Below are 11,202 nucleotides of genomic sequence, written 5' to 3'. Positions count from 1 at the left end.
CTCAATTCAAACTAATTGTATTTCAATTTCTCAATAGCCTCGTGTAGCTAGTAACTGCTGGGTTAGACCTTGTAACTTCAAATTTTAGAATTATCTGGTCAGGTGTAGTGGCTCACACCTATAATCCCAGCACTTTGGGAGACCAAGGCGGGAGAATCACCTGAGGCCAGGAGTTCAAGACCAGTCAGGCCAACATGGTGAAACCCTGTCTCTACTAAAAATACAAAAATTAGCCAGCTGTGGTTGTGTAGCAGGACGAGCCGCAGACAAAACTCCTCAGACATCGGATTAAAGAAGGAAAAGGTTTTTTATTTGGCTAGGAGCATCGGCAGATTTGCCATCTTAAGAGCCAAGCTCTCCGAAAAAGAAATTCTTGGCCTTTTTAAAGGCTTACAACTTTAAGGGGTCCACATGAAAGGTTCGTGATAAACCGAGCAAGCATGGGAAACATGACTGGGGGCTACATGCCTCAGCTAACAGAACAAAAAGTTTTACAATGCTTTTTTCATGCTGTGTCTGGAATTTACAGATAACACAAGTAGTTTAGGTCAGGGGTTGATGTTATTATTATTATTTTTTTTACTCCTAGGGCAGGGTGGTGGTGCTGAGGTTGTCTGGCTATTTATCTTACTTTGGTTTCTTTCTAACTTTTTGCTTTCTCTCTCCTCCTGTCTTGTGAACTAGGCAAGGTGTGGGGAGTAGGAGTGGTCTCCTTCCTTATCCCCCTCTTTGAGAATTTTCACTAATTAGTGGGAGTTTTATTTTTATTTTTTGAGTCTTTCTGCGAGACACAGTGATAGTGTTTTATGTAATACACTTGCGTTGAAGTTTTCTGACGAACCATGGTAGCTACAAACCCTTCTTTCATATGAAGGAGTAAATGTAATATACAGGGGAGCAGCAAGCGAGTTTCTAGTACTAGTAATACACTTACAATGAGGGTTTTAAATTTTCTTATAGCTGTAAATTGTTTTCTAAATGAAGACCAAGGATCAAACCTGTGTTAAACCTGTACAGGCACATGTACCAACTTTGTCATGTCCTAAGCAGGTTAGTTTTTTTACTGGGTCTTAAAAGCTTTTTCTTAGCGAGTAACACAGTATTTTTTAATAACAAGTTTTTAAGAGCCAGACGCTTGAACTTGGGGCATCTGTTTGGGGAAAGTGTTAAAGTGAAGTTATCTGGAGGCATGAACTCTTTTGCTTCTCAAGGCCATTGGTGTCTTATGTTAGCCTTTTTATAAATATAACACGAAGAAACATTTAGTCTGCTAGCAATGTTTACAGCCAACTGAGCAAATAGGTTTTTTCTTTTTTTGCTAAAGGAGGAGGTTCTGGTAACTTCTGGTTATAGTTTCAAGAATGACTGAAAGACTCGGAATTGTCGCTGGGCTGGACGGGTCTGGGTTTCCTAAGTAGCATGTGTACAGTGGGGACACCTTATACCGGTGTTTCTTCTAGCGTGGTCATGGAGGTTAACAACAACAAAACAATGTACAGCATATTCATATCCAGCAAGGACAAAACAAGTCCTTACTTGGGAAAAAGGTTGAATACAGTGACAGAACAATAGGAAAACAGTATTACAGGAAAACTATTAATCTTAAGATTTTTAACTCCATTTACTTGCTTGATGAGTCCTCAAGCTTTGGCCATGCATACACTAGTCAGCTGCCGGTGTGTGACTAGAGCAGGGCTTGTTGTCTCCTCAAGCTTCAGCCGTGTGTAGACTGGTCAGCCTCCAGAGTGACCAGAGCAGGGCTATCATCCTCAGCAGCAGCTTGGTCTCGTCTAGGGATCAGCCGGGTTGGATGATCTGTTTCCTGCTGGCTGGTCCACTTGTCCTGAGCTGCCGGTATTAGCTGACTGAGGGGATCCAAGACACAACACCTGCAACTTTAATAGCAGTGGGAGTGGACAAGGTTACAGTAGAGGGCCCATCCTATATGGGTGCTAGAAAAATTAGATTTTACTTTAAACAGAGTCACTAGATTTAAAGTGGTGTCAGACTTATAGGCATTTCCATTTACTCAATCATGAACCCTTCATATGGCTATTTTTAAATCCTGCATTTGTTTTTTTAAGGTTAATTCCCTTAGTTTCTGGAGGTCACCTTTAATTTGACTTATGATTTGGGGGTGGCCGACTGAACAAAATCTTATAGGGCAAATACCTAGTTTGTTTGGTGGGAGTGCATCTGACTCGGAGGAGGACCGTAGGCAAAAACCTGATTTTATCTTAAATGATTTTCTGGCAATATTTTTTTTTAGTAGCTGCTCGGGTGTCCAGTTCATGCATTTTACCTTTTCTTGAACTTTGTGGCCGATAGGCTGTGTGTAACTTTTATTTTATTTTTAACAGTCTTATTAAATCTTGCACTATTTCAGCTACAAATGCTGGCCTATTGTCTGACTTTAAAGTTAGAGGTAGTCTAAACCTGGGGATAATGTCTTTTAACAGTACTTTAGTCACTTCTTGTACTTTTTCTGTCCTGGTGAGGAAAACTTTAACTTACCTTGAAAAGGTGCAAACAAGCACTAGCCTGTACCGATAGCCTCCAGCACGGGGCAGGTCTGTAAAATCTGTAAGCAGGTTTTCACAAGGTATGGCTCTTTTTCCTGTTTAAGTTTCTTAGGGGAGGGGCTCTTCTCCCCACACTGTCCCCCTTTGTAACTCTATTTAGTGGCTTAGCCTTTAGTGAGAAATTGGAATCCAGATACAGCAGAAATCTTGCTGCTTTTGACTTCTAATGTGACCATGGGCTCCTGGGAGCCTAATGGGAAGGTGCCTAGTCTGCCCTAGTCTTTACATTTTTTAGCTCCTGTCAGTCTGATCAGATCAGTATTTGGTTCCTCCAAGGTGCAGCAGCCCTTGGCTGACGGCCTCTTTGTCTTGTGGCCTTGGCCATTTGTTTTATTGCCTTTTGAATATTTAACCTTCTAGTGTCCTTTCTTTTTGCATTTCGCACGTTAATCTCTGTCTAGCCTTGTCTGGCTCTTGAATCTTTGCCTAACTTGACTTTTTTCACGTTTATATGCATGACCATCTCTTCTCACATTGCTAATGTTTTTTTATAAGAGCTGTTGCTAATAGATTGGCTTTTTTTCTTAAGTCTTCTTTTTTTTTTTTCCTGAGTTTTCCTGCTCTTAGGCCAGCTGGTGGGGCTGGGCAACGGCGCAGGCCCTGGCCCCGTGCACTGCTGTCTGTCTCTCCTGTTTTCTTCAGATTCTCTTTTTCACATTGACTCTTAGTCTTTTTTTTTTCTTTTGCTCTTTTCCAGTTTTGTCCCTTGGTCACAGTTAACATACACCTTGGTGGCCACTTTTATAGACTAGGTGGTATTCATGCCCGCAGCTTCTGCTTGATGTTACCCTGGGCTTGCTTTACAAATGAAGTATTCACTATATACTGATTTTCAGCAGCCTCAGTGTTAAATGGGGTGTAAAACCAGAATGCTTTATAGTCTCTTCTAAAACTGACTTAGGCTCTTGTCAGCAACTTGAAGCATTCCTGAAATCTTTTTTATATGACTTGCTTTTTTCTACCAAGTTTTAGCCTCTGCAGAAGTGCTTCTCAGTACCTCTGCAAACACTAAGCTGAGTTGCATTCTCTGCGTCTTTTTTCCCCTTTTTCCTGGAGTTTAACAGGCTCTTTTCTTTATATAATGTTCCATGCACTTGGAGGGTTAAACAGGCATACTGAGAGTCAGGTAAATGTTTACAGTCTTACCTTTACTGAGGAATTTAATTCTAAGGCCCGAATTAAAGCAATGAGCTCAGCTTAACGGCAGTGTCCAGGGTTACCACCACATATTCTGCACTTCTCTCTCCTTGTGGGTTGATGAAGCTGTTCTCGTCCATGTATAGCTCCTAGTCTACTGATGCCCAAGGCTGGTCCCGGAGGTCAGGTCTGCTAGAGGAAACTTGAGTCCAACACCTCTACACAGTCATGCTCTACAGGGCTCTAGCTGCCAGGAGCAAGGTGGCGGGTTCAGGGTGTTTTCAGTTTAGTAGATCAATGGTTGAAACGGCTGATAGATGAAAGTCTGTTGCCTCCCTCCCCTCCCCACCCCCTGGATGTGGGCTTGGTCATTATAATAGACAGGTCCTCCGTCTCCCTGAGAGGCATTTACATAGCTCCAGCAAGACCAGATCTGAGACAGCCCACTTGACTATCTTGACTGACTTCCTTGGCCTCTGGAGGCTCCAATCCTCCCCTTCGAGGTGAGACCTGGGGTGTGTTAGCTTCTGAATCTCATTTCCGAGGGGGCTGTTGGCCTTGGTAAAGCGGGGTAGTGGGCTGGGACACATGGAGAAAGACTTTCTATTATCTCTGGTGACTCCTGCAAACCTGGCTTCTCTTGCTGTTTCTGGGACTCCTTTTTTAACTCTCTGTCTGCTGGTGAAGCTGCTCTTACTTTAACTTTTGGCTTTTTTGCAATAAGCTGTTAAACGGGGCTAAATTTATGCTGGTTTTGTCTATGTTATATTTAACCGTGAGTCAATATAAAGGAATTTGATCTAGGTACACTGGCTGTCCTCTGACCCCTGTCACCACCTTAAATACATGGCCAGTTGTTCTCTGTCTATAGTTCCTTCCATGGGCCATCCAACACCAAAAGAGGGCAGTTCTAATTCACACGGAGTTCTTAACCTCTAGGAGGTTAACTTAACTCTATAATCTCCTGCAAAACCTTTCTTAAGGTTCTGTAACGTGCATTTTAATAGAGTACGTTATGATGATTTGATGACTTTTTTTTTCTTTTTGAATTTTTTTTAAACACAGTTCCTAGTGGAGTGGGCTTACTTTGTGTCTGACCTATTTTTTTCTCAAGACAAAACAACATTCACACTGTAAGAAGTAAAGGGTAAAAGATCACTCACTCATCTAATTCACACTAAATCAAAATCAAAACTAAAACCAAAGTGTCAAGCAAGTCAAGTCAAAAACAAAAACCAAAGTGCCGGTACAGGCATGCCGTGGGTGATCAGGCCACACTTCCACTCAAATGGAGTGAGCAAGTTCCAAAGACCAGTCTTACCAAGTTTCAGATGTCTGGACTTAAAGTGCCAGTTCCTTCCCGGTGTTCAGTCACTGCCTTGATCTTCCGTGGGGGCCTGCTGTGTACTGCTCTGACGAGGCGTTCCACCAGGGCAAATGCCTACCTGGGAGCGCTCTCAGGATCCGCATAGCTCAAGCTGGCCAGCGTCCCCCACAGGGATGCTCTACAGGGCAGGCATAAGCTGCCTAAGGGGCTGCTTCGACAGTTGGTTAATCACCTGGCTTCCCAGTCAGGGAACCAAGAAATGTAGCAGGAGAGCTACAGACAAAACTCCTCAGACACCGGATTAAAGAAGGAAGACGTTTTTTATTCCGCCGGGAGCGTCGGCAGACTCGCGTCTTAAGAGCCCAGCTCCCCCAAAAAGAAGTTCTTGGCCTTTTTAAAGGCTTACAACTTTAAGTGGTCCATGGGAAAGGGTCGTGATAAATCGAGCAAGCATGGGAAACGTGACTGGGGGCTACATGCCTCAGCTAACAGAACAAAAAGTTTTACAATGCTTTTTTCATACAGTGTCTGGAATTTACAGATAACACAAGTAGTTTAGGTCAGGGATTGATGTTATTATTATTATTTTTTTAACTCCTAGGGCAGGGTGGTGGTGCCGAGGTTGTCTGGCTATTTATCTTACTTTGGTTTCTTTCTAACTTTTTGCTTTCTCTCTCCTCCTGTCTTGTGAACTAGGCAAGGTGTGGGGAGTAGGAGTGGTCTCCTTCCTTAATTGGGCATGTCTATAGTCCCAGCTACTCAGGAGGCTAAAGCACGAGAATGAATTGAACCCAGGAAGTGGACGTTGCAGTCAGCCGAGATGACACCACTGCACTTCAGCCCAGAAGACAGAGCAAGACTCTGTTTCAAAAAAAAAAAAAAAAAAAATAGAATTATCAGGCAGGGATTTAAAAATAACTATGCTTACTATGATTTAATAACTTAAAAAAATGAAAAAACAACAGAAAAAAATCATTACTTCAAATGTAAGATATATGCACTATGGAATAATCTATAAGTATAAAACTAAATAACTGGAATGAAGAACTCAACAGATGGCTTTAATAGCAAATTAGAGCTGAAGAGAGAAGTGTAAGCTGGAAGGTAGGTCAAGAAAGAGAAATCCTTTGGAATGCAGTACAGGAAGACTGAAGAGCGGAAAAATTTAGAAGAGACAGTAAAATTCAGAAGCCACAGCTGCTGTGGCAGACACTGTGGAATGGTTCACCCCATATTTAATTGGAATCCTAAAAGGACAGGTAAAACAACACAGAAGGCATATTTTGAGAGACAATGGCTGCGAATTTTGAAAACTGGCTAGGAGGCTGTTGTCAAATTGATTGTCTTTCCTATGGATTATATTTTATCAATAATTGCTTTTAAATTTTTCCCTTTTAAGTTGTTCTCTTCAAACATACCTTTCTTGAAGACAACCTTTAAGATATTCTCCAATTTCATCACAATGCACCTAGGAGTTAATTTATTTTTATTTATTCTAATTGAGATTGGTTATGTTTCCTAAAATTGAGAATCTATGTCTTTCATAAAATCTGAAAAAGTTCTTAGCCATTAGCTCTTTGAAAATTTCCTCTCCCTCATTTTCTTCTCTGCTTTTGGAAGTCCAATTAGAGGCAGGTTGGCCCTTTTCCTTGTACATCCATATCTTTATACTTCTCTCTTGCAGTTTCAGCATGAAACTCTCTCTCTACCAAATTTTGAATGATTTCTTCAGATCCATCCAGGTCAGTGACTTCATCTTATATTTAATATGCTGCTTCTCAGTGTGTTGAGTTTCAAATTTTAATTAACATATTTTTCATTGCTGTAAGTGCTGCTTGGTTCTTTCTATTTCAGATATAACTAGTCTTTTTGACAATGTCTCAATGGTTGCAGTGGGTTTTATTCTTTTATGTCTTTAATGATTTAAGGATACATATTTTACTATTTTCTTTTTTTTTTTTTTTTGAGACGGAGTCTCGCTCTGTCACCCAGGCTGGAGTGCAGTGGCCGGATCTCAGCTCACTGCAAGCTCCGCCTCCCGGGTTCGCGCCATTCTCCTGCCTCAGCCTCCCGAGTAGCTGGGACTACAGGCGCCCGCCACCGCGCCCGGCTAGTTTTTTGTATTTTTTAGTAGAGACGGGGTTTCACCGTGTTAACCAGGATGGTCTCGATCTCCTGACCTCGTGATCCGCCCGTCTCGGCCTCCCAAAGTGCTGGGATTACAGGCTTGAGCCACCGCGCCCGGCCTACTATTTTCTTTTTAGTTCTAATATCTGTAGTTCTTCAGGGCCAAACGTACTCTGTGGGATTGGCTCACTCACTTACTGTGATTTGACTCTTGATATATTCTGCAGGTTTCTGAGCTTTTTTGTGGCATGGCTTTTTTACTGCAGGAAGCCTCTGCTGCCTACGTGAGGTTGTGTTCTGCAGAGATATTATGTTGGATTCTGTTCAACGCCTGTGGATCTCCACAAGCCAGGGATCATTTTTGTTCATTTTTTGGCTCGCACATTCCCGGAGCAGTCAGGTAGAAAACATTCTAACCCTCAGGACAGCTGCAGTGACGAATCCTCAGGGCAGAGTGCTTTACTGGATTTTACACGTGCAGTGCTGCTCTTGCTGGGCATCATTGTTGCTGCTGTGGCTCTTTGTTAGTTTCTTGGGTAAAGGAGGCACCTTAGCAAAAAAGCTTTTAAAACAAGATTTGAAATAACTTTATTTTGAGCAAAAGATATTCCTGGTTTTCTTGCTCTGTTGTTGCTATGTCATGTGGTGCCTGCCAGTTAGAGCTAAACTGTCAGTTTTGCTGTTTCTAGGCAGAAAAATGCTCAAATCACAAGTAAATATCTAGGCGTCCCAGGAGGTGACTCTGGTAGTGTGTATTTTCATTGCTCATTTCCACTCTTAAAGGTACAATTCTCCTGATGTTTTAACATTTTCTAGGGTGCCATCCTGTATGTTAAATCCAAAATTGATGATTTCTTCTCAAAGGCAGTGTTAACATAATTGACACAGTTTAGGTACATTATAAAAAAGTATTGAAATCTATTCAACATTGTTCATTAAGCTTCTGTTAGGGTCATAAAATATCTTGTCATGTCTGATTAATTCAAGTAAGTTCAGTTTTTAAACGACACTGCTGTTCTACAATGTGCTATTTATTGTTAAAGCCTAGAATTTATAAGTGTTTCCAATAACCGAAAGAGACTGGGTGTTTTACTAAGATATCTATTACAATTATCATAAATTAAGACTGTGGGCCGATTTTATGAAATCTATAAAATATAGAAATGATAGGAAGTAAAAATGAATTTAATGTAGTTCTAGCCTTCATTTTGTCTAAAAGTCAATGTTCAGTGAAAACATTGCTGTTTTTCTCTTCGCAAACCTGAAGCAAGCACTGCTAGAAACGTGATTTTCTACAGAATTGACAGATTGGTAAGATGATTCATGACTGAAGTAATATCATTCATCTGTTTAACGTTTATAGCCTGGGAACACATCTTATAATATGGCCAAATGCCTATGTATTTCAATACGCTCCCAAAGATAAGAGACTTTAAGCTCCTATGTTCACAAAGGAGTATTGTCTGTAAATTACATCTCAGTAAGTTTCATATTTATAAAATAGGAGGAGAGAAGACTAGCACTAGTCGAATAAGAGAAAAACAATAAGCTTGTACAATCTACAAATGCATCTGTGAAAAGGTAGGTTAAAGTAGAAACCATTCTCCACCTCCTTGAGACTGTGACTAAAGGCCTAGAACAGTACAAATCCACTGGGTGAAGACAGGAAAGAAGCTCAGGCTTCTGGCTCCCTTTCCCAAATTACCCCAGGGAAACAATGGAAGGAAGAAGGAAACACTTGGCCCTCAGGCTACACAGCAACAACCCTGGTTGCAAGATAACAACAGAGTATTCTTTCTCAAATATGAAGAAAAAGAACTTGAGCCTAGAATTTTATATCCAGTCCAGTTCTCATTTAAATAGGAAGGTATCTTTTCTGTTGCAGTGATAACAAATTGCCACCCACATACTTACCTGCTTAAATCAGTACATCTTTATTATTTCATATTCCTCTAGGTCACAAGCCTGAGATGGCTTGATTGGTTTCTCTGCTCCCAGTCCTCAAGGTCAAGGTCAAGTTCAAGGTGTCCACCAGCTGGGCTCTGATTGGGAGGTTCTGGGAAGCATTTCCTTCCAAGTGCATTCAGGTTGCTGGCAGAATCCAGTCCTTGGACCTGTGGGACTGAGGTCCCAGCTTCCCTGCTGGCTGTCAGCCCTTCCCTAACTCCTAGAGGCCCCTCTCCAGTCTTGCTCATGGTCCCCACATCTCAGAGCCGGCAACAGTGCATGGAATCCTTCTCATGCTTAGAATCTCTCTGACATCGGACGCATCTTTCTTGGCTCCAGCCTGAGAAAATTTTCTGCTTGTTAGAGCTCATGTGATGGCACTGGGCCCACTCAGAGAACCCAGGAAAATCTATTTTAAGGTCAACTGATTAGTAGCTTTAATTATGACTGTGCAGAGCCTAGACTAGCGTTGCCTAAACTCACAGTACCTAGACTAGCGGTGCCTAGACTAGGAGCAGCTGGTTTCTCTAGGCCCCTCACCCCTTATTCTCTGCATCCCCTTCTTCCTGGCCCCCTTTCCTTTCCCATTTCCATTCCCACTTTCACACACATTCTTTCTTTGCTTAAAATACTGGATTTTCCTGCCCCTGGTGTGCTCCAGGCTTAAACAAACAGGCTAAGACAGCAGCTAGTTGTCCTATCATCAGTGTTTTCTAGAACATATCGTTCTAGAAACAGTACAGGAAATTTGAAGGGGCAGCTACCGAGTCCTGCCCACCACAGTGTTTTAGAAATATTCGAAACACAGAAAACCTGAAGGATATTTGCCTCCTAAAAACCAAGTTGGAAACAGTTTAGAGGAAGGTACCTCAATAGCAAGAGAAACACAGGAGATGTGACAAGAGAACCGAGGAGGACAAGTGACCAAAGAATCTGTTCCAGATTACTGTTACCTCACAACAAGGGAAATGTGAAGTTAGAATTACAGAAAGAAGTGTAGCTAAGAATAACCGAGAATTACAGCTAGGAAAGATATCAGGAAAATGGGGTTGGAGGTGGCACGCAAAAGGAATAGGAAAACATGCTGATACTTCTAAAATTAGGAATAAAATGAAACCATTAATACCAATAAATGTGATACTGATTGGTATGAGTCATAGGTTAAGGACGGCCACCCTGAGAAGAAAACTAGAATGTATAGCTTTCAAACCAACCAAAGAAAACCTCAGTATACTAAATGGAGCACAGGTATGGAGGGGATCACGAGACCAGCCTGGCCAACATAGTGAAACCCCATCTCAACTAAAAATACTAAAAAACTAGCCACGCATGGTGGGAGGTGCCTGTAATCCTAGCTACTCAGGAGGCTGAGGCAGGAGAATCGCTTGAACCTGGCAGGTGGAGGTTGCAGCAAGCCTAGATCACGCCACTGCACACCAGCCCGGGCAACAGTATGAGACAACGTCTCAAAAAAAAAAAAAAAAAAAAAAAAAAAAAGCAAGAAAAAAGACAAGATTTTCCTGGCCCTGGTGCACTCTAGGCTCAATCAAACCAGCTGAAGACAGTAGTTTGCTGTCCGTCATCACACTATGTTTTCTAGAAGATTCTATCCTGATGAAGCACTCCCAGACTGGTTGAAAACCAAAGTTACTCTTCCTTGGAAAATCTTTGTGGACACCAGGTGGAGACTGAAATTTCCAAGTTGGTGCCAGGCGCAGTGGCTCACGCCTGTAATCCCAACACTTTGGGAGGCCGAGGCAGGCAGATCACCTGAGGCCTGGAGTTTGATACCAGCATGGCCAACATAGTGAGACCCTGTCCCTACTAAAATTGCAAAAGTTAGCCGGAGGTGGTGGTAGGCGCCTCTAATTCCAGCTACTCAGGAGGCTGAGGGAGGAGAATCGCTTGAACCCGGGTGGCAGAGATTGTAGTGAGCTGAGATCGTCCCACTGCACTCCAGTCTGGGCTACAGAGTGAGACTCTGTCTCACAACCAACCAACCAACCAAGAAAACAACAAACAAAACCCAACAACTAAAAAAGGAAAAAAGGAAAAAAAAAAAAAAAAAATTACCAACCTCCA

General features: G+C 42.1%; 1 long non-coding RNA gene across 2 annotated transcripts in view; it reads right to left on the bottom strand.

The window, feature by feature from the left end:
- Positions 1 to 11,202, bottom strand: part of LOC105489027 (uncharacterized) — a 58,876-nt gene that overhangs the window by 47,198 nt on the left and 476 nt on the right. For both annotated transcript variants that reach the window (XR_011623457.1, XR_011623458.1), the window contains exons 2-4: positions 9,088 to 9,460; positions 5,041 to 5,907; positions 1,626 to 1,895 (exon numbers count right to left, since the gene is read on the bottom strand). This is a non-coding gene — a long non-coding RNA (uncharacterized lncRNA). The remainder of the gene's footprint in view (positions 1 to 1,625; positions 1,896 to 5,040; positions 5,908 to 9,087; positions 9,461 to 11,202) is intronic.

This window comes from Macaca nemestrina, chromosome 5, assembly GCF_043159975.1.
Source record: "Macaca nemestrina isolate mMacNem1 chromosome 5, mMacNem.hap1, whole genome shotgun sequence".
In the NCBI taxonomy this organism is placed as follows: domain Eukaryota; kingdom Metazoa; phylum Chordata; class Mammalia; order Primates; family Cercopithecidae; genus Macaca; species Macaca nemestrina.
Note: the sequence above shows the minus strand (reverse complement) of the source record. Positions and strands in the feature narration are given on the sequence as shown.